The following is a 23,934-nucleotide window of genomic DNA, read 5'->3' on the forward strand; positions in this document are numbered from 1 at the left end:
TTTCCATGGCCTAAAGGGTCAGTCCATCCATCACCCTTTTGCCCAGGGTTAGGCTCAGGGGGGAGACCTTATTCCATATCCTGTTATGTGACAGTGTTTACATGGTTTATAAGCACTTCAGGACTAATCTTCCTGGATGTGACATCCATAAACACCCACGATCCTGCAAAAATAATGAGTGTGTTGAATATTTGAATGCTGAGAAGCATTCACATTTCTGTATTTTTAGTGCCTGACACAATACTGAACAACGCAGGGAGAAAACTTTTACTGGTAAGTGGAGCAGGGGAAGGGTCTCTTAAAGGTCTGCTTTTGGTAGTTTTCTTGCCATATAGTCAAGATGCAGTTCAAGCATTGCGACAGCAATCTGCCATGCTTTTGTGCTCACCAAGAAGCTCAAAGAGAGCCATCGGGGTGGCATCATGCAGCATCCTTGCCCTCATCCTCTCTTCTTGGTGACATGGGAATAACACAGAGCTTCCAAAACTTTCAGGGTTTGGGACTTTCTTTTTTTTGCAGCCCACAGCACAGAATGGTGAGAATCTGTTCTGGGATGTGCATTAGGAAATAGTCATTGAATTGCAAATGTTTTTCAACAAGGAACCCACAAATTGCTTGTTTCTTCATCTATTCTGCTTGTTATTCATCTTTCGCAGCTGGCTAGCTATGGACTATTGTTTCTGCTCTCCAATGGCCTGGCTAAATAAAGGTATATCGGAAGAGCAGCTCACTCAGTGCTGCACTGCATCCCACCTAAGCGTGATTGCGAAATGAACGTCTGAGTTAGGCTAAAATACATGAAGCTTTGGGGAGATTTGCAAATAACACCCAGATATTTGCAAATAGCAAATAATCTGATCCTGAGAATTGAAATAAGACAAACGCAGCCCTTTCCTTTTCAAACAGAAGCACGCAGCACAGGACAGGAGCAGGAGGCTGTTTATTTGATGGTGGATTTAGTATTTTCTCTCCCAACCGAACTGGCTGTAATCTTTTGCATCCCACAGGCTTTCCCCCCTCCTTTCTCCTCTTTCCTGATCCAGCACGGGTCAGAGCAGCTTTCTAAAATGTAAAATGCTTTTTAGCTGTAATTCTTCCCTTACAATTTCATATTTTAGAGATTAAGCCAGCATGTCCAATATGATTTCATCCCAAAGCCTGATTGCCACATTTCTATTCCCAGCATGGTGAGAGGCAGGCCTCATGGTAACTCTGAGCTTTTCATTCTGGACACCTACTCTTTGATCTTCATAGCACAAAGCAGGGCCTGCTGCTTGGGTAAGTTCATGGGTATACTGCAGAGCAGGACAAGGCATGTGGGGAAACGTGAGCCGTGATGGTGACAGCTCTGCTATGTGGACACCAGCTTCCAGCTCCTTCCAGCAACTCTCCACCATGTACCTGTTACATAGCCAGGCATTGCTCTTCCACAGCTTGAGGTTTTGGAGGTGGAAAGGGGTCAGATGTTGAGACCACTGCTTCCAGTATTGAAGTGCATGGTGAGCACCACCTTTTTGGTGCCTTTAGAGTTTTGGCTCTCATCCTCACCCTTCTGGCTGGGACCTCTGCAGAATAAAGACCTTTGAAAAACAGCCCTGAAAGAAGATAGGACTGGAGTATTTTGGATACCCTGACCCTAGGGAAGTGGATAAATCTACTCTGTGCCTAAGTGCCCAATCCATGTAATGACATGGTATTGCCCCATCTCCCTTCAGGGGCATTGTAGTGATAGTGTGTGTTAATGACTGTTGAGTTCCCAGATACCACAGTAAAGGGAAGCCTTGGCAACTAAAAGGCAGAGTTAAGGGAGCACAGTGAATACTGACAGCTTTATTTCAGTTCAGACATGTTCCATGTTAAGCAGCAGAAGGATGGCTGGAAGTACGTGGGCAACACAGTCATGAGCATAAGTTTCCAGTGGGATGTTTATAAGGGCGAATGAAGCCTCTGATAAAATCACATCTGGTCTTGTCCTTACACACTATCAGCTTAAGGAGGCACTGGCCTCTCAGATGACAAAGCACTGGGAATAGGAGCTATGCACATGGAGCACTTAATGCCCTGAAGTGCTGATGCGTTTGCATGAATCTTCTAGAGGACCACCAAGAACACAAGTAAAATCCTTCAGGGCATCTGCAGAGCTCCAGCAGTTTCCCTTTGTGCAAGTCTTGATGCACAGCTTCTTTCAGGGTAAGTTTGGCCTTGGGAGAGAAACTTTTTGCTACACAATGGTTTTGCTTGGAAGTGGTCAGAGAGGTCTATTACACTTGCATCAGCTTGAATCTGAGTATATGAATCTCTTGAATTACATCCCTTGCTCTGTTTAACCACAGTTGAGTATGCTTTGGCGGTGAGGCTGGCATCCCTTCACGTATTTGGTATCATCTTAATCTCCCTTTCCTCTCCTTGCGCTGCGTCTTTGTTGATACCCAGCCCTAGGAGCAGACAGCACAACAGTAAACACATTTATTACAGCCCTGAATGCCACACTTTCCCTCCTCATATCTCCTTTTACTGCGTGGCACCTGTGTTTTGTTCTCATTTCCTCTGAACAAGCAATAAAGCCTTAATTTCATTCAAGGACCAGGGAGGAGAGCTCATGCCACTGAGCTCCAAGAGGGAGGGAATGCAGGCAGCCCAGGTGGGTGCGATGCCTTCACCCTATGCCGGCGGGGGGAGATTCCATATGAAGACATATCTGCTGATGGACACAGTGTGTTTTGCACCATCAGAAAGGCTGCCGTCAGTTTTGGATGGCTTTTATGAAGTGGTCCTCTAGTTCTGGGGGTTGAACTCACTCAGCCAACAACAGAGCAGCACTTGAGAGCAATCTGACAGCTTCTGTGAACAGAAAGTCCTGGGGAGTTTGAGGTACTAAAGGAAAGCCCAGCAAGGAAAAACAGCCATAAACTAAATTACAGGCAACTAAGTGGGAATAGAGCAGCAATAGCTGTGGTTCACCTTTGGAGAGAAAGGAAGAGGTGGGCTCTGAAGCATCACTGTTCCCGTATCAAGACCAGAGGCATCCCCTGCCTAGCACAAGTCTTTGCTGTGAAGACAGCGTATCTCGGTTTAACTAGATAACAGTTTGGCACATTGGCACACTGTCTTCATGGTCTCTTCTAGCCATAATTCTGTTAGTTAATCAATACAAACTATTAGCCAGATAGTAATAAGATTAAGGTGCATACATATCCTACAGAGAAGGACCTGGACGTGCGTGAAGGGTGACCATTGTCATGACTAAAGGGTGAATGTGGTGCCTCCAAGTGAGGAGAGCTGCCACCCTGCACACCTAGGAACACAATGCGGGGCCATGCCAGTACCGCAGACACACATGAGAGATGTCTATCGCCCTGCTTCAAACTCACACCTTGATCAGCATTGACTTATAATGAACCAGGCCAGCAACTCATATAGCCTATTTTGTCTTAAACATTCCTCCTTTTAAGTGGCCATATTTGCAGTGGCCTTATGAGCTCCAAGCATCCACACATAGGCCACTTAATTAACTGCATGTCCTCACATCTCCAGTACTAACGTGATGGCACTGGGGTACGTTCTAGTGCTTTTAAAGGCTGCAGGCTATCACCTAGGGCAAGTGACACTGATTGCCAGCAATATACTCCACCACACTCAAGCAGCTTTTCAGTAGCTTTTCCAGTTCCCTAGCAACGAGGCCGGCAAGAAGACCTAAAAGTCTTTCCTAACAAGCTCTGTTTGTCCAGAGTATGCACTTATCACTGCATTGCAAACAGCGAGTGATCTCCCAGGCCAGCTGATTATTAATAGAGTGAAATGCAATGGAGACAGGTACGTCAGGAGGGACTATGCCTGCAGATCTGTAAGGCAGTCAAATATTTGTCAGTGCTGGGGAGGGTTAGAGAGGGACACAGATGCCCTAATGCGAAAGCTTTGTGTTTCTGTAGGCCACTGGGCTTTTCTAACACACTTCAGGGTTGTTTATGGGCAGGTTTCCCGAGCCACAGAGTGGGTATAGGAGAGATCAGAATCCCAGATTGGTTTGGTAGGAAGGGACCTTAAAGCTCCTCCAGCTCCAACCCCTGCCACGGGCAGGGACCCCTTCCACTGGAGCAGCTTGCTCCAAGCCCCTGTGTCCAACCTGGCCTTGAGCACTGCCAGGGATGGGGCAGCCACAGCTTCTCTGAGGTGCTGTGTCCCCTGGTCCCCCCACCAGGCCTGTTTGTTGCATCTCACTGAGTTCGGGGTGCAGCAGGAACCTGTGCATTATTAAACACACACATGTAAGAGCAAGGAAGCAGCCTCGGGATTTAAAGGGCATGTGAGGGTTAACTCCTTTAATATTGTTTTTTTCCACAGCTTACACAGCTAATTAACTTATTTTCCTCCTCCTCCTCCTCTTCCTGCCATATTTCTTTCCCCAGTAAATGGATGTGTTGAAAGACATCCCTCCTCCACACAGGTTCTTTTCACTACATCCCCCTAACCGTGATACACTCCGGATGATATATGTGGCTCTGCCCCCCAAGCGAAGACTTCCTCAGATAGCTCTGAAGGGACAAATCCAGGTGATGTGCTGAGCCACTGAAATGCTGAAAGTTTCCAAGACATGCTGGAGAAGTTGTGCCAACAAGCGGAGACGGAGAGAAGTGGAAAAGAGAAGGATAGGGAGTGGGACACAACCATCTGCTGGGATTGGAATAGAATGAGCACCGAGGTGATATAACAGGAACTTCTTCAGATGCCATGAGAGGGCACAAGTGGCAGCAGGATGCCGACACAAACAGAGGCACATGTTGGCTGGGGAATGGGACACGCTCCTGACCAGCAGCCCAACTCCCAAATTCCCTGGTCACCGTTCCCCTAGGCACGAGCGCAGTGCTGGAAGTCAGAAAGGATTAAAGCCATTAGGATTTACCCATAGAAGAATATTTAATGTCTGGGCAGCAGACAGAGAAGTATTAGAGAGAGCTGGCTTGTACTGCTTTTGCATTGCTTAGCACTATAACTCCTTTCACTTCAATGCACTTATTCCCATTGATTTATGCAGGTGTGAGAGGAGTCTAGCCGACAAAGCTCAAACAGATCTTTCAGACTGTAGGTTTTGCCAGTAAAAGTGGTAGATCCCTCATAGGAATATTTATGTGTGCTTGTCAATGTCTATTTAAGTTTTCCATGTAAGGATATTTTTATTAAGGCCAGGTTGGAGCTACCTGCTCTAGTGGAAGGGGTCCCTGCCCAACTGGATGAGCTATAAGGTGCCTTCCAACCCAAACCAGTCTGTGGTTCTGTGATTCTATATTCATATCATCCTCCTCGGGTACCCTCTTAGAAAGGAATAGCACTTTGAGGTGTTCTCTATTGACTAACAGAGTGCATTGGTGTCAAGATCAGGCACAGATGACTTAACTTTTAGATGGATCAAGTAGACCAAGGCAAAGTCCTTCTGTGGTCACACACTTAGGTTTTGTTTCTTGAAACACCCAATTGCCCAGCGGTTATGCAAACAGTGAGGAGATAAGGACAGGAGTATTCTGCTAAGTGAAGGTGGTACAATGCAGAGCCCTCAGGTAGTGACTGAAGAAAGCAGAAGATAGTTCCCCAGTTTCATATAATAGAATCATAGAATCCTAGAACAGTCAGGGTTGGAAAGGACCTTAAGATCATCCAGTTCCAACCCCCTGCCATGGGCAGGGACACCTCACACTAAACCATCCCACCCATGGCTCTGTCCAACCTGGCCTTGAACACTGCCAGGGATGGAGCACTCACAACCTCCCTGGGCAACCCATTCCAGTGCCTCACCACCCTCACAGTAAAGAACTTCCTCCTTAGATCCAATCTAAACTTCCCTGTTTAAGTTTGAACCCATTACCCCTTGTCCTGTCCCTACAGTCCCTGATGAAGAGTCCCCCCCAGCATCCCTATAGGCCCCCTTCAGGTACTGGAAGGCTGCTCTGAGGTCTCCCTGCAGCCTTCTCTTCTCCAGGCTGAACAGCCCCAACTTCCTCAGCCTGTCTTCATACGGGAGGTGCTCCAGCCCCTGATCATCCTCGTGGCCTCCTCTGGACTTGTTCCAAAGGACGTGTTTGCTGTCATTTCCATTGACATTCTGCAATACGAGGTGGTGTTGCCTATACCCTGCAGGTACTCATTTCTTTCCCCCCACTATAAAGGCTGGGGAGGCATTTCGAGGCTGCTTGCATACAATTTGGGGGATTGTGAGTTTCGAAATTAAAACAGGAGGGAGAAGAGCACTTACTGAGATTTGATCAGACCAAGCAGGGAGGAGAAAGCCAAAATCTCCCTCACCTCAGATGCGAGTTCCTTTTTCCTTGAAATGAAAGATCAGGATGTTCTGAGGAAGTTACATCCCCAAACTTAAGTCTGGACAGTCCTTGAACAGCAAGTGATGGCAGAGTCAAGATCCAAAGGCAGCTGCGTTTTGAGCTTGTCTCAGTACTTTGGAAACATCTGCATTCTTTATCAACATCCATAGCCGGTAAAGAGATGAAGCAGTATTTCTGCAGCTGCAGTGGAGTGATGTAACTAGCACACATTTAATTTTACTTCAAGTTTTGGCTACCCCTCATGCAAGGCAATAGGGGATGTTACAGATGGCTTGCGTGCCAAAGACACTCAGGGGCTCTGGAGAGATGAGAACTGAGCTTTTCGTGTCACACAAGTGCAGAGAGAGTAAAGAGACAGAAAAAGCAAGTCCCTCACATAGGTATCAGTCTGCAGTGGGAACCTAACCCTGGTGCTCACTGGTGAAGGCTAAAGAACAGGCCTGGTGTATGTGTGGAACAGAGGGATTCTTGAGCATTTACTCCAGATAAAAAGAGGACAGACCCAAATATGATGTCTGAATATGAACTCTGATGAAAATTGGTGATTGAGCGTTAGAGTCTGCTTTATTTTCATGCAGTCAGGTTTTGGCTGTCTATGCTGAAATACTAATAAGAGGGTTTGATCCCATGCTATTTCTTGCCTCGAGGTCAGGGAGATAGCCATACCACATGCCAAGCTCTTCTTAGCTATCAACCTTTTGAAGTTTGCCTGTGCTGACTTATCTCTCAATCCCAAAAAAGCCAGAAACACCCTAGTACCTGGCACTCCAGTGATCCCCTTGATAAAGACCCTGATTTCATTTTATGAACATATCTATTTAGGTACCTGCTAACACAAAGATTGGACAACCTCTGCATCACAGATTGCTTTGATGAGACTTGAAGGGACTTCTCCAAGCTCCACAAAGACCAATTGTACTGAAAGTCGCAGTCTAATGTAGTATGAGATGCATCCGCAAGTCAGAAAACTAAGCAGTGCCCAGTTTATCAGACAGAGAGAAGACACCTTTTATTAGTAATTAACCAGTATCCATCCTCTATTTCTCAGGGCAGGATGGCTCAAACTACTTTGAGCACATCCTTCAAGAGGGAGCAAGCAAGCACAGGACCAAACATACGCGCGGTTCCTGTGCCTGAGTGTGCAAGTCTGATCAATGGCTGTGCAGGGTGCTAATGAGCCCCCTCATTAGCTGCAGCAGGAATATTTACCCAGCAGCCAGGCACTGCAGGGTAATGGCACGCTGGAGCACAGCAGCACATCGGTGAACTCTGAACCATCCTCACATCTACGAGCGGGGATCTTATCCCCATGATGCCGTTGCGTTAACGCGGCGGCTTGTCGTCATGGGGTGGTATTAACCTGAGTTATCTCCTCCTCCTGCACCACCAACCTCAGCCACCTCATTGCATGTGAAAACACAGCTCTTTGCAGCTCTTCACTCCTGCATGGGCTGCTCTCCATCTCCTCCCAAGTCCTTGCTGCAGCTCTGTGGCTTTTGGTCCCAGGAAACAATTATGCCTGGAGCAGGAGTGCTCCCCAGCCTGACTGATGCTCGGAGAAGATACATGCGTGCTTACTTTCAGATGTCCATTGCTCTAATGGTGAATCAGGCCTGATGTAGACTCTGTTGTGCTTCAATTCCTGATATGACTTGGCAAAGTAATACAGAAGAGCCCATGCTTCCCACTGATAGAATTGCAGTCTGACCTCTCCTGCCTCTTCTCTGGCAAGACTTTAGTTCATCTTTTTTTCTGTGCAGCGCTATCCTCCTCTGATAGCCCCCGTTCCAGTCTGCCAGCAGTATTTATTACCTTTTCCACAGTATGGCTCTGTTCAGTTTTCTTACATTTCCAATTATACTGCACAGTTGCCATTGATCTGTTTTCTGTTAGCATGAAAATCAGAGCTGTGATCTATATAATTTAAGACTCTACCTTCATTAACCTTCCCTTTGTTTTTAAGGCAGACTATTTAAATTGATCTTTATTAAATAAAATTACAAGAGCTATCAATCCTCGTGCTTCATGGTGTAAGTAAGTTGATCAGCGCCTAACTCAGGAAGTAATTGCCAGAGGACCTCTTTGTTAAGCCGCTGTACAATTAGATGTGTTTGAGCAGTTTAATTCCTTCCGAGGAGTACACGGCCACCATCAGGGACAGTATTCTCCACTTAGAGCATCACTGGTTCATTATGATGCAGAATAAGACAACAAATGGATTGGAGATGTAGGAGCTCATCTCTCAGCTGCCACAGTGGCTAACACCGCAGGGCTGATGTATTTCCAGGGCCAGCTCCTTCAGTGACATACAACAGCACAGATCATTGACTTGATGTGATACAAAGCCCCTCAGCTGGTGTAACTCAGCTCCAAGCATCGGAGGGAGGGACCTGTTGTTTTGTCCTCTCTTGTTGCCAAATAGAGATGGGCATGTGAATGATGAACCTGCTTATGAAAGACACCATTCTCATCCCATTTCTCCACTTAGGCTGCAGCTACTGATTGTCAAGGGGATATCACACAGAATCAGGATCCTGTGCCATGCAGGGAAACAAAAAAGCTTAAGCTACGGGATGCCTGCATTCTCTAAGATATCTCTGCCTTGCTGTGGCTGTATGTATCCTAGCTTCTTAAATTGACTTTTCACAATGTCTAAACATATTTAGACACAAGATTTCACAATTACGGGAAAGTTGCTTTCAACCTCCTCCTACTCTCATTCAGATCCATTCTCTTCTGCTCTCATGTTCTTATCATATTTAAGAATTCTGTGTAAATGAGCATTAATGAACCAATTTCAAATTATTTTTCTATGAGCAATTTCAGCTGCAAGACGCTTGATTATGTGAATCCAAATGATGGGGTGGGGGAAGGGAGAGCATAAAACGTGTCTTTGCTGCAGTAACCCGTGACCAATTTAAGTGATGGAGCAAAGGTAAATGCAGGAGGGCTGAGCTGCCACCTGAACGCTGCCTGCTCAGCTCTGGATGGAGAGGAGGTGGTGCAGGGCTGTAGGTGCAGGGCAATGCACATGATCACATAGGGGCAGGCGGAGGGGGAAAAGCTCTTTTTTCCTCTCTGTTGAAGCCCACTTCCCTGCGCTACCACTGCACGACATGGCATTGGTGTCTGCAAGCCCATGGCCCTCCTTTGGATGGGGAAAGCAGCCTGGCTGGCAGAGAAACAAGCATGAGGTGGTTTGTGGGGTGGGTGCCAGCAGGAGGTACAGGGAGGCTGGGATATTTATACTAGGACCACATTGGATGGGGCTTGGGGCAAGCTGCTCTAGTGGAAGGTGTCCCTGCCTGTGGCAGGGGGTTGGAAGAGCTTTAAGGTCCACCCCAAACCATTCTACGATTTGTGTCACCACACACAGTGCATCAGTGCAGGGTCAGAAGGGATTTAACAGCCATGCCTGGAAGGCACAGTAGCTTGTAGGGACTGACAAGACGATATCTTAAAACCTGGTGTTTTATACATTAATACATTGTTTTCAATGCCAGGTACATTCTCCATTTAACTCTATAAATGTCAAAGTTAATACAGAAATAAGTTATTCAGCAGTGCAATAAAACATGACTGCCTTCTGACAGCTTTGTTCTCTTCTTTCTTCCTGAGGCACGAGCAGAGGAGCTGGTCTGGTGCAGAAACCTATAACCACAAGTTAAGCCACAAGAGTTCAGAGGGCTTGGTCCACCTCCTGTGGAAGTTAATAGGCATGTTCTACTACTCAGAAACCAACGGCATCCAACACGCAAGCAGCTGAATCAGGGCTCCGTACATCTTTGGGAAGGAAAAAAAATCTCAGTCCCTTTCTGATTTTGGGGCTGGTTTCATTTTGCCTTCCAGCTTGAGGAAAGGGTTTAGTGGAGTGGACACTGCTGACTCTGACAGCATGAAGGGCTGCCTGGTGGTTGCAGAACAGCCACTGGTTTCCATACTCCTGTTTTCCCCCCTCAGCTCTGCTCTTGACTTTCTCTCTGACCTTGGGTACGTCAATTCTTCCACTGAAGTAAGTGGGAACTCAATTGCATTTTATGTGTCTTTATGAGTCAGATTCCCTTTCTGCAAAATGAGGATCATAACGCTTAACTACCTCTCGGAAGTGCTCTGAGGCCGAACAACAAATTAATGTTCAAGATCCTTGGATATATATTTTTAACAAAAACCCTTTACAGATATGTGAATTTCAGTGAAAAAAAGTCAATTTGTGGAAAAGTTCTGCAGATGAGGATTGTTTTCAATGCATTTCTTGCCTTGGAAAAAAATAAAAGAGGAGATTGAAAGCATCATTGTGAAATGGTTGAGATGCCCTTTTTCAACATCTCACAAGTGAAACATTTTGGGTTTTCATTTGGAAATTATTTTCCATTTATTTTTTTTCATTATATTCTGTTCTATAAATATGACACAAAATCAAAGCAAATTGAGGCATCGCATCTCTGTTTGTTAAAGTGAACTGGTTTGAATTACCTGAAAGGACAATACCTTCCTTTTCCCCCCCTGCCTTAATTCCCTCTGCAGAGAACTCTGACACCTCCTGGATTTGCTCTGGCTGAGCATCTGGCCTGCTTTCAAAAGCCACTGGGAAATGGGATTTTGATCCTCCTCGGCACCTGTGAGGGCACCAAGGCTCTGTGATGCTGATGTCAATGTCAATGTCAATGGGGCTGAGTCCTGAGGAGCTATTCTGCTAGAGTGATAATATATCATAGAGACACAAGAGCTGGGGGAGAAGGTGAAAGGCATCATCTGAAGATGTCCAGTTATACACAGCTGTGTGACTGGACACTGATTTACAGAAACCCAGTATTTGAGCTCTGGAGGAGGCCGCCTTCAATGGCTGCGGAGTCTGTCATGGGAAACTTCAAAATCATCCTAGACACTTGTAGGAAAGGCAGAAATGAAGCTGACCCTCTACGAAGCAGGATGAGGAACAGATGAATACCTGCGGTCCCTTTCAGCCCTGCAGGCTGATGCCCTTGTCTGCTTGGGCAGCATGGTGCTGATACCAGGAGGTGCCCTGGCAAGGCAGAGGGACTACAGCAAGGAGAAAGGCAGTAAAAAAAAGGGGGAAACTGAGCTTTAAAAAGGCACATAGAAGCAAAAGAGAATGAAAGAGAAGCAGAAGGGGAGCTGGCTGGACTCACAAGGCCACGTTAGCCAAGGGAGGAAGCAGGAGATAGCTCCAGAGGGGTCCAAACATGACAAACACTAAAAGCAAAACTGAACTCAGCTGAAACATGGTCTTTAATGACTGTTGTGCATTGGATCTACAACAATTTGGACAAGAAATCAGTTGCTAAAAGTTATGCTTCTTGTCATGAAAGTTTCTTCTCATGTCCTTTCCTTTCCCCCCGAGCCACAACCTCCCAGCCCTTCCTCACTCACATCCCAAGAGCAGCTTTAATTTGGGCTCCCCTTCTGTGTGTGTTTGTTTTTCCCTTGTTCCAGCAGCACAACTACCCCAGCCATTGACCAGGCAGGATCAAACCTGCATCCCTGAGATGAGAGATCTCCCAGGCAGAACACAGGGATGTTCAGCACAGCGAGCGGCTCATCCAGCAGAGTTCAGTGGAGTTGGACAAAGACCAAGCTGCAATTTATGCCTCATCTTTTGTGATGCCAGCTGCCAAATGTCTTAATAGCCAGCAGCCCACTTTATCCTCGACTGCAGGGGATACAAAACATTGCCTGACAGATGTGGCATGAGGTGGAAAAGGGGCAGCTTCAGTCCTCCTGTCCCAGTCTCTATTTGTTCATACACCTTGGCAAGGTCATGGCAAACACTGCGCACCAGTGGGGCAGCCAGGGATGTGCGACAAGGGGCTCCCTGTGGTGTTAAGGTCAGTGGGCACTTGCAAATTGATCTGAGCTGGGTGAAATGTACCTTGCGGTTGCACAGTGGAGGTTTCTAACGCCAGTGTAGAGCCTGCACTGCTGTCAGCACCCTCCTGCATTGCCACAGCCCTCCCATCTCAGAGAGCATTAAGCAGTGCTGCCCCATCCCTGGCAGTGTTCAAGGCTAGGTTGGATGGGGCTGCTCTAGTGGAAGGTGTCCCTGCCCATGGCAGGGGGTTGGAATTGGATGAGCTTTAAGGTCCCTTCCAACCCAAACTGTTGATGATTCTATGACATCTCAATGGCCTGTGGGCGCTGTGACCTTTCTTACTACAGCTCTCCCGGAGATCAGATTAAAGGCAGCAGCGTGATCTGAGCTCTATCTCTGCTGACACTCTGGATTCCCACTATTTATCAGCTTCTCTTTAAAAGGATTTCAGATTGCATTTCTGTATCTAGCATATGGAGACTTTCATTTATTTGACAGGTTGATTCTTTTATCAGACATTTATAAGGATTTACAATACTAATGCACTCCACACGCAGTACAGGATTTCACACCGAAAAAGGGCTGGCAAAAGGACGAGCTGTCCTCAGAGTTTTCTCTTCTCTTTCTCATCCCACCTTTCCTATGCTTTACAGAATCACAAAGGTTGTGATAACACTAATGCCCTTTCCAAGCATTTTCTGCTGGGATACGTGATGATGGATGCAGGATTTCTTCCAAAAGCAGAGTGCATGAGGCTCTTCTTACAGCTGCATCCAGAGGGATGGGGATAGGAAAGACCTTGGCAATAGGGTAAGCAGCAATAGGCAAAAGAAGAGGAGAAAGGTGCTGAACCCTGCAGGGGATGTGCAGAGAGGAGACAGATGCTGGCTCTGCTATAGACTGAGAGCTGCAAAATAAAACCCTCTAGGACAGAGCCCACAGGGCAGGGATTTCTGCTTTCCAACAGTGAATGAAGCACAAAATAGCCTTCTGTCTCTGCAGACAGCAAGGGCATTTGGAGACATCAAACTGTGGTACAGAGGATGCACAAGAGGAACGGAGACCCAGCTAACTGCCCCCCAGACTCCTGATTTCTGGTTCCAAGCAGGAGATACTGATGTAATGCAAGTCTTCCTTGTTCCTGTTGGAATAACAGAATATAGCTTCTTTCTGCTTAGGGGTAGCAGATGGAAATAAAGCTTGTTTGGTCTCCACCTTCTGCCCTCATCTCGGATTCAAAGTCTGCATTATTTCCAATTGCAGCAAAGGGCAGGGGAATAGCAGTGGTATTAGCTGGGCATGAAGTTGAGTTTCCCATTTCCAAACTACACATCGAATTAGTTTCTCAGATTCTTTCAGGGCTTTATAAGGAGAGGTTATTTCTGCTGCCTAGTTGATGATTTGCCTAATATAGCTCCAGTCTCGTACTGAGATTCGCTCACTGATTTGTCTTTGATTTGACAGTTGCATTTGGTCTACAGCGATCAATAACAGGTTCACTTTGATAACATAGCTCCTTGATTTTCAGTTTGAGCTGGTTAAGTGCATGGGTAGAATCTGTAAAGCACCCAGAGGCCCATCCGGCTCAGTTAGGACCATAGGAGCAGCCCTTCAAGAAAGGGCTGACCTAAGACTCTGTCCTGCTCCCTGCCTGAGTGCCCTGGGTACAACAGGATGATGCTTGATGGCAGCAGACCCTGCCACCTTCAGGAGTGTGGTCCTATTTGCCCTTGTGCAGTCACCCAGTGAGCTGGTTAAGGGAAGCAAGCCACCAGAAAAGGAAGTAAGAGAAAGAGATGCTTTTGTCCTATTTTAGCTCACCAAACTGGCTCAGAGCATCAGATGTGCTGGTTCCAAGGGCACAGCAGCAGCAGAGCCGGGTGGATTTAGAGGAACAGCCACAGGATTGCTCCAGCAGGGAATGTTTCTCCAGGATAATGACAATGCAAAGGCAAAGTGGGTCGAGGGAACTGCACTAACCCATTTAATGGGATTTCCTCATTAAACATTAACAGGGCTTCAGCTGGTGATGCTAAGCATCACATGACACCGCCACTGGAATTGTGAATGGCCACATCTACTTGAGCTTAATGAGATTTAATTAATTGATAGCCACACCTTACTTCCCCAGTATTAACTTGCCTGCAGATGCCTGTGTTGCCTTTAGTCTCTCCCTTATCTTGAAGGGGAAAAGGTACGCTGGATGACTACATGGCAATACAAAGAAGGTAACTGATGTTGTCTGTATAGGGGCCTTTCTGACACTGTGAACAAGGTATTTTTGCTTTGCAAGGGGATTGTTTTAGCCTCCTGCTCTGCCTGTGTACTGCTAGACAGACATGAAAATAAAGGGAGAATAGGGGAAAGCCTCAGGGTGTTTAAGAAGGAGCAGCACTGAAAAGGCTATTAAGAGGTTGGTTTAAACCTTCATCTAAGAGACTGGCAGGCAAGTGCCATCCATCCAATGTGCAAGCACAGTCGGATAACGTTAAGGGTGATGGCTAGCTGCGAACAAATCTTGGGTGCCTGTTATTTTGCTGTGAATTTCCATGCTTTTTGGAGAGTTTAAATCAGAACTTTAATGGGCTTTTGATGTTGTTGGAGTTTGGTGAATAGTTTGCTGTTGTATCTGCTTATTCAGTGAAATAGCGAGGAAGCGCTGTTACAGTGGGAGATGACAAGAGACTATAGAAGCCTATCTCAGCTGCATTTGCACAGCAGAAGCCTTTAAAAATCACTGTGCTATGAACAAGGCATTTCCATATTTCACGGCTATTTTTGCCGGATGCCAAAAGTTGATGATACAGCAAAAAAAGATTTGAAGGGAAAAAGGGGAGGAAAAAGTCCTTCTGCTATTCCTTTCTTTCAAACAATTTGCATTTCAGCCATATTGCTTGGCAAAGCCAACAAAACCAAGTATGTTGTGGCTGTAAAATGATAAGCACATGGGCTTCAGCAAGGCTGTTTTCCCCCTGGCATTTGGTTAGGAACACAGGGATTCGTTTTGAGGTGGAACATCAGCTTCGTTTTTAGCTTTGCTGCTCCCCTCTGCCCTAAAGCTTATCAGGGCAGCTATGTCTTTTGGGACAAGAAGGTCAGAAGAAATCAAGGACACTGATTATCAATGTGTGTTCCCACTCAGGCACGTGGCAACAGAGCAATTAGCTCTCTGTATGCTTGATAGCCATCATCCCCTATACCCCCCTTACTTAGTCCTACAGCAGCCTATCTAGCTGTATAGTTCATGGTCTAATAAAGCAGGCACGAAAGCCCAGTAACGGGGAAAGGCAGCTCTGTTATTTGGTTGTTTGGTGAGTCTGTGGGACATGGCATTAGACTGAGGATGCTGAGCATTAGCAAAGGGAAACAGAAATGGAACTTCAAGGAGTGTTTCCTGCTGTATTAGTCTGCTGTGATTCCAGAGAGGTTGCCCAGGGCTTTGGGGTGTTAGGTCCTTCTGTGATGCTGTGCCCAAAATTATTGATTGCTTTTCAAAGCCCCTGGAGTGTTTGCTTCTGTATCGTCGATGCTAATTACCATCCGTGACCATTCCTTAAACACCTTCCATGTGTTTGGCAGTCATTTGGGACCACTGTGAAAGACATAGTGTATACTGAAATGCTCAAATGAAAGCACATGTACCTCTGCAATTAGCTCAGTTCTTACAGCTCCACTAAAGAAGGCAAGTTTGGGGTATGTTTTCCAAGGATTTGGAAAGATCTCTTGGGCTGTGATTGGGAAATCTGCTTGGGGAGGATGGACAAAGATCCCATCCATGCCCAGTACCAATGGAGACTCCCGGTGTGTTGGGTGTCTTGAGCCTGCCCTGTGACTACCTGGTCACTGGGATGTAGCCCAGCAGCCTGAGGGCTTTAATGTGCACCACGGAGAGCAAACGTTGCTCAGGAAGCTCTTTTGAACCCAGCTTGCAGCATCTTGTCCTTGACCTACCTTCAACAGCCGCAAAGGGGATGAGGCTCTTTCCTTAGAGCAGCAGCCCAAATGAAAACAGAGACCTGCAGTTTTCATTCACTAAAAGATTAAAGTTCCTCTGGGCTGACATCATTACAGCGACCACAGGCAGCCCCAAACCGGCCAAGGGGCTGCCAGTGGGGACACAGGTTTAAACTGCAGGTTGAGACAGCAAATTAAGCTGTTCCATCCAAAACCTCAGGCTCTGGGGCTCAGGCGCGTCCCATACACCCCATGGAGGAGCCAAGGGGGAGGCCACAGCACGGAGCTGGCAGTCAAACCCCAGCCAACCCCTCCCAAGTCACTGAGCATCCCTATTGCTCAGCGTCTCCATCTATAAAAAGGGATTCTAACGCTTGTCTCAGATGGGTGTGTGAGGATCTGTGGCTGTAATAAACCCCGCAGCTGTTGGCTGGAATGCACCATACCAACCCTTCACTGTTACTAGGGAATAACGCTTTACATACGACCACGAACTGAATGAGGTTGTGGTGGGTAGCTCCATGCTGTGTAAGCTATGGTGGCTTTGGCTCAGGATAAGCAAAGGGTTTGAGAAAGCCAGCTCTCTCCTGAAGGCTGAGATACAGAAAAAAGCCCATTTGATTGGTTTTTAATGGTGGGAAGATCGCAGAGTTCTTTTGTTCCGATGCTTTTGGGTCTGGGAGCAGTGAAAGAGCATCAAAACACTAGAAAAGCAAAGAGAACATCTACCATTAACCTGACCCTCGGCAGAACAAGGCCGCTTTCATCAGGTTTCCACCATGCTCATAGGAGAACTGGGAGCAATTCTGGAAATAAAATCCAAAGCACAGGATCTGTTGTGGATTGCCTTGCTGAAATACCTGCAATTCCTCCCGTGGAGCAAGGAGGGGCCTGTGGAAACAGCTACAGCTTTCCAACAAGTAAAACTTTCCTGGCTTTGGCTCCATTTTAGGTCAAAATTTAGGGGATTACTGCAGTTTCCCCAGGCAAAGAGCAAGAAGCCAAGGGATGTGTAAACCCGCATGAAACACAACTGGAAACTTCCCATTCACAGGGCCGTACCCTAACGCAGATGTGCCTATAACATGGAAGAGAATCCAAACCCGGCACAGCCACTAAGTCTTTCCTTTCCCTTTACAATCCCTGTTTGGATTCCAAGCTCTCCCTAGGCTAAAAGAGGCAAAATTGGAAATTAGGTCAGAGCCCTGAACTCCCATTGGAGACACTGAGGTCACTGGGGCTGTTACCAGAATGAAGTCTTTGGCCGCAATCAGTGCGCGTTGCGTACCCGGAGAGGAGCCGGTCCCCTGTGTTTCAAGGCCCCATCACGGCGTGGTATGGGGTTTCATCAGGTTAGCTAGGTTTTCTCTCTTGATTTCACAGCCTCCGTTCAGCACACCAGATTATAAACTTTCAACATGTAATTGAACCTGACTCAAGGAGCCAATTGTGTTACGGTGAGCTTTAAAAGGGGGAATGGCAAGGGCTAAAGTTTTCATTCAACGAATGCAATTTCTATGCGCAGAAATCAATTCAATTGACATCAGTTGAGCTTTAATGCTGAATTAAAGAGCTGCCAGGTTTCCCCCATGGGGCTTTTACAGTCCAGGTTTTATGAATTCATTAAAATGCACACACAAACTTTTAGGGAAATAGCATTACACTGTAATAAGAGCTACAAATCGACCATATTCCTCGGAGAGAGAAGTCTAATTTGAGTTGCCTAGTTGGCAAAATTGTTTTCCATCGCTTTGCATTTATTAGCAGAGGGTGTCATATTTTCCCTTGTTTCCATTTTGGTTTCTTGCTGTTTGCTTAGCAGGGGAGAGCATCATGTTTAGAAATAGCAAGGGGAGAGGGAGCCTTTCAAAACTAGGTGCCCACTTAAGAAGCTGTGAGCATCGTAGGGCTCCTTGAGGCAAACCATGCTTCGGGAGGGGCTGGATGACTGAAAGATTCGTAGACAGGTTTGGGTTGGAAGGGACCTTAATGCTCAGCTGGTTCCAACCTTGCTCCGGTGGAAAAGAGTTATTATTTTCATTATTGTGGAAGACTCGGTGGATATCTCTCAATTGATGGTCTCTGCCAACTGGAAGCCGGAGTCGCTCGGCCTCGGATGGAGGAGATAAGCAGGATGTCTGCAAAGACATCTGTGCCGAAGGAGATCCCGGCTTCAGTGAGAGCCGAAGCCGATCTGAGGGCAGTGAAGTGAGAGAGCCAGACGGTTTAGAAGAATATGTGTAGTTTCAGTGCCCTTCCCCTCCATTAATCTCACCATCCCACTGCAAAGCAGCAGCCCACAGCTTGCATCGTCTCCGCACTGAGTGCGGGCACAATCAGACTCACACATACTGGTTTCCTCTGAGATACTGCCAATATAGGGCATATATGGGAAGCTGCAGGGACAGCCACAGAAATCATAGCCATGGAAAAGTTCTTTGACGGGGTCAGCATCACCGGGTTGTGTTGAGCTCCTCCTATCTCGCGCGTTGCAGCTCTCCTCCTGATAATAAGCGTTCTCAGGCTTTCGTTAAGTGTGCTCTCTAATTGGATTGGTGACCCTGGTGATTGGAGGTCTTGACCTATCCATAAAGCAAGCGGGACTCAGCAAGCACCGTTTCCTCGTCCCGCTGTTTTCCTAGCATGCCTTGGCTCCAGCTTTTGACGGATGAGGGAGTCTCTAGGGCTAATTCAGCTCCCGTGGAGAAGGCACAGTTGATGTCATTTGGGATGGTGAATTCTGCAATGGGGACACACATGCCTGTGCAAGGAGACTGTACAGACAAATCTGACAGGCAGCCAACCCTCTGTCGAGTGGTAATAGATAACAGTCACTGCCAGCTCCCATTTCCAGGCTAACTTAGTGATGTGGAATGACTCCATATGCTCTCAACAGATCCGATCTCCCACTCCGGTGGGTCAGGAGGACCTAGAGAAGCGACAGAAAGGGATACAAAGGGAATCACCCAGGACACGGCCCTTTGCTCCCAAGGTCTAAGGTATTCCAGTGCTTCCTCCTTTGCTGGAGGCATATATGGTACTCCCTTCGAGCAAACAAACTAAACAGCACCTCTATCCCTAGCGATAGCATACGAATTATAGAGAGTAGCTTAAGGAGACAAGTTAGAAAACAGATATATACAAAAGGCATATGCATCTGTTGGCTTTCTTCGCTTGATTCTATTGATGCCAAAGTAGCCAACAGATCACAGTGTGACAGCAGTGGGATAGGCAGTGCAGAGAGGAATTCTTTGTGCCATTTCCTCAGTGTTTTGCACAGACTGAGTTTCTTGTAGCTGCTCATGAAGGGTTGTGAGGAGATTAGTTCAAAGATTACATCAGTGCATTTTGCTGGACAGCTATTACTTTTAAATAGCAGATATTCTCCCTTTTTTCAAATGCATCTCGCTCTTTTCTTCCCTACAGAGGTTTGCATACAGCCAGGAAAGAAAATACAGCACAGATCTGCTGATGAGCCAGCTAAGGTATTAGAAGTGGGGCAGTGGGGGTCCTCTCCTCCTTCTTTTTCCCTTTCCAGTGATCATGCTGAGTCTTTCTAGATGAAAAGAACACGAGTTATCATCTCTTTACACTTAGAGAACTCACAGGAGAAAAGGGGAGACAAGAGGTAACTAGACCAAGCTCTTCCAATGAGCCGAGCCAAGAAGGAAGCGTGTCCTTTACCCATATCCCCAAACACTGTGACTACCCAGGTGGAAAGCTCTACCCAAGCTGTCTGGAGACCCAGCAGCAGCAGGACTGGGACCCTTCTTTTTAACCTGTAAATTGACACAAATGGGCAAATTACAGACCCAGCAGGAGGGATTATGCCCGAGGCTGGCAAGATGCGACTCATGCAGCCAAAACGGGGAGAAGGGGGAAGCTCAGTGCATCCATTCCTTGCCTAATCCCTTTTCCTAGGTCAAGAAGCAAAACTCCTTGGAACTCATAGTGGGCACAGCAGGGCAGGGATCCTGCCGCTGGCCAAGCCCTGCGGGCAGGGGCAGAAGCCACGTGCTGCATCAGCTTCCCACCTGGCTCACACACCAGAAGCTGCCAACTCCAAATGTGAAGGCTTTCGAGCTGGAAAAGCTGAAGACACTTGACAGTGTGCCTGTGGATGCAGGGACTGCCTGTGACAGATAGACTGCTGGAGGAGAGCTTAATAAGAACGGTTCCTCAAACCAAATGTTCCAGAACTTCGGCCAAAAGGGACAAATCCCATGGGTCTAAGGAATATTTCTTCACAAATTTGATATACTAACCCCTTTCCCATTAAAAGACATTGGGAATCAAAGCCCATTCAAACATCTCGCATTCGAACTGTCTCCTAGGCTTATAGTAATAGTGCAGGTTATAGAGAGCCTCCTTTCATTTGACTCCCCCCTTCTTCTTTATACTCCCAGCCGCATCCTCTTCTAGACCTGATGGTGACTGCACTGGACCATGGAAATCCATATCCCGGGGGACGGAAAAGGAACGGACAGGTTGGATCCTGCTGCAGCATCCTGCCTATGGGAAGCGCTGTGAAAAAGAGCCGCGATTCCTGACCGGCAGCACCAAGGTCTGTATTGTCTCGCTCTGGGGTCTATCTAGCACAGGCACCCCCTCCATGCCCCCCCTGCCCCGGGAGGAGCTCGGGATGCGCCGCGGGGTGGTTCACTCGCGGGCTGCGAGTGACACCCTGTGGCCACCGCTCCCCAGCATCTTCCCGGGGCGCAGCGCTGAGCAAGGGATGGGAATGGGACGGTTTCAGACCTTTCTGAGCGCCCTTCCCAAGGGATCCCTCTCCTTGGGGTGAGATGGGGTTCTTATAAAGGAGGGGGAGAAGGGGAGCCCCAGTTTGGGTCCTCTGTAAATGGCTCCCTGAGCTTGTGTCTTTGGAGTGGAACCGAAGGTTTTCTGCCCCATGTGGCCAATCCCCTTGGAACTGCTGCTCTCCTGCCCTTGTTTTTAGCTGGCACTGCACAGCTCATCACTCCGTATCTGCGGTAATGTGCCCAGCTCTGGGGAACCAGCACAGGGACATGGACCTGCTGGAGGTCTATGATTCTGTGATAAGATTTCAGGGTCTTTTGATAGCTCTGGCCTGAGCAAAGTGCTTACACCCCAGGATATCTTTTGCTTGTGAGGTTGCCACTCGTGCTCAGACAACAGTGGAGAGTTGAATGGTCTGGGCAAGGAATTGCCTTGTGCTTTCCCAAAGGCAACACAAAGCGCAGCAAAGAACCAGTAATCTTTGGACCCAGATCCAGACTCTAGGAGCTGTTCAGGCATGATGTAAATGCAAGATCCCCTCTGCTCTGCCCTCATGAGACCTCACCTGGAGCATTGTGTGCAGTTCTGGTGTCCTCAGCATAAAAAGGACATGGAACTGCTGGAACAAGTCCAGAGGAGGCCACGAGGATGATCAGGGGCTGGAGCACCTCCCGTATGAAGACAGGCTGAGGAAGTTGGGGCTGTTCAGCCTGGAGAAGAGAAGGCTGCGTGGGGACCTCAGAGCAGCCTTCCAGTGTCAGAAGGGGGCCTATAGGGATGCTGGGGAGGGACTCTTTGTCAGGGACTGTAGTGACAGGACAAGGGGTAACGGGTTAAAACTGAAACAGGGGAAGTTTAGATTGGATCTAAGGAGGAAATTCTTTCCTGTGAGGGTGGTGAGGCACTGGAATGGGTTGCCCAGGGAGGCTGTGAGTGCTCCATCCCTGGCAGTGTTCAAGGCCAGGTTGGATGAAGCCTTGTGTGGGATGGTTTAGTGTGAGGTGTCCCTGCCCATGGCAGGGGGGTTGGAACTGGATGATCTTGAGGTCCTTTCTAACTCGAGCTATTCTATGATTCTAAGACCATGAACCCAAAGTGCTCCCAGGCTCACCAACAGCCAGATCTGGATGCACTCAAGGTTTTGACAGAGCTCTGCCATAGCTCAGACCCAAGCCCCAACTCTACAAGTGTTTCCTTGCATGGATAACTGCGTATTTGGATGGTTTGGGGGGTTCTTCTTAATTTTTCCACACGATGACACGAAGTAATGAAGATGCCTTATTCCCAGCTCATAGAGGGAATCATCCAATGCACCACTGCTTAGTTCTGAGGGTGCAGAACATTCTGGCTTGCTGCGAGCAGGGAAGAAAAACACCTCTTTCAAGAGCAAGAAAAACCCCCGCAGTGCAATCACGGAGCTGCTGTATGACTTTGGATCAAGTATTGTTTTGTTCCAAATGTCAAATTCCGGGTGCTTGTGTTCCAGCAATCCAGAGAGGAGGTAGCTTGAAAACCATCTTTCTGTCACTGAATTTCCACATCACAGCGGAAAAAGCAAGCGGAAGGAGCTCTGCCATGAGGTTTGCCAACTCCTGCCATTGCAGCAGCAGGCCAACAGGTCTCACATTAATCCATTGCCCCCAGCCCAATTAAGTGCTTATGAGTTAGGTTTTCCTGCAGAGGAGGGAGCAAGCAATTAATCTCTCTATTAGCAATGGGTGGGAGGAGAGATTTCAGTGTACATCCATTCGAATGAACCCCAATCTTGGGGGTACCAGCCCCTCCTGACACTCACACGGCATTCCTCTCAATTGGATAATTTTAGACCTTTGCATACCTGCTAATATCCTCTGCAAAACAAGGTGGGGGAAAAGTAGATTGCAAATTTGCATACATTTGCACACATTTGCATACATTGCAGCACATTCCCTCAGACGAACATGCCCTCCCGTTAGGAGGGGATTGTCCACCAAACTCTAATGGGAAAATGCTACCACCTTTGTGTATTCATCCATGAATATGTATCCTGGGCTGCAGCCCAGCAGCATCACCAGCAGGTCAAGGGAGGGGATTCTGCCCCTCTGCTGCGCTCTGGGGAGACCCCCTCCCCGCAGTCCTGATCCAGCTCTGGGGCAGCAGTACAAGAGGGACGTGGAGCTGTTGGAGCGAGGCCAGAGGAGGCCATGGGGATGCTGCGAGGGCTGGAGCAGCTCTGCTCTGGAGCCAGGCTGGGAGAGCTGGGCTGGGGCAGCCTGGAGAAGAGAAGGCTCCTGAAGGGGAGACCTGAGAGCAGCTCCAGTGCCTGAAGGGGCTGCAGGGAACCTGGAGAGGGGCTTGGGACAAGGGCCTGTAGGGACAGGCCAAGGGGAATGGCTTGAACCTGCCCGAGGGGAGACTGAGATGAGCCCTTAGGCAGAAGCTCTTCCCTGTGAGGGTGCTGAGGCGCTGGCACAGGGTGCCCAGAGAAGCTGTGGCTGCGCCATCCCTGGCAGTGCTCAAGGCCAGGTTGGACACAGGGCTTGGAGCAAGCTGCTCCAGTGGAAGGGGTCCCTGCCCGTGGCAGGGGTTGGAGCTGGAGGAGCTTTAAGGTCCCTTCAACACAAACCAGGCTGGGGTTCTATGATGACTGAGGCACACAGAGGCAAGATGGGAGATTCGCAGGTATTTATGGACTAAACAATCAATTTCCACCGCACAACATCTCCGTGATGGAGCAGCTCAGCCTAAAATACAGGTGATTAAATCATTTCATATCTATTCTTATCTGCCCTAAAACACACACTGAAGGCAAAGGCTGCTGCAGGTAGCCCCAATCAAGCACTTGCCATTCTGCTTCTAGATGGCCATCTGCAGACCCATCTGAACAACCTCGGCTCCATTTCTCCTTCCGCAAGTCAGGAAGGTTTGTATCAGCCTGTAGGTTCCAGCAACCACACACAAGCACAACCAGCCAAGAAATCGCAGAGGCTTTGGTTCTGCCAGGCATTTCCCAATGCAACGGCCTAATTCCATCATTCTCCATCTTGAGAGAGAAATGATTATGACAAAGAGCACCTTCAT

General features: G+C 47.8%; 2 long non-coding RNA genes across 3 annotated transcripts in view; both read left to right on the forward strand.

Annotated features, from left to right (window-relative positions):
- LOC136018145 (uncharacterized) overlaps positions 1-23,934 on the forward strand; it is a 360,185-nt gene that overhangs the window by 21,068 nt on the left and 315,183 nt on the right. The gene's annotated exons all lie outside the window — the stretch shown is intronic.
- On the forward strand, positions 14,348-20,677 carry LOC136018476 (uncharacterized). The gene is made up of 3 exons (XR_010614433.1): positions 14,348-14,390; positions 19,543-19,601; positions 20,523-20,677. It is a non-coding gene; the product is annotated as an uncharacterized LOC136018476 (long non-coding RNA).

This window comes from Lathamus discolor, chromosome 7 (assembly GCF_037157495.1).
Source record: "Lathamus discolor isolate bLatDis1 chromosome 7, bLatDis1.hap1, whole genome shotgun sequence".
NCBI lineage: Eukaryota > Metazoa > Chordata > Aves > Psittaciformes > Psittacidae > Lathamus > Lathamus discolor.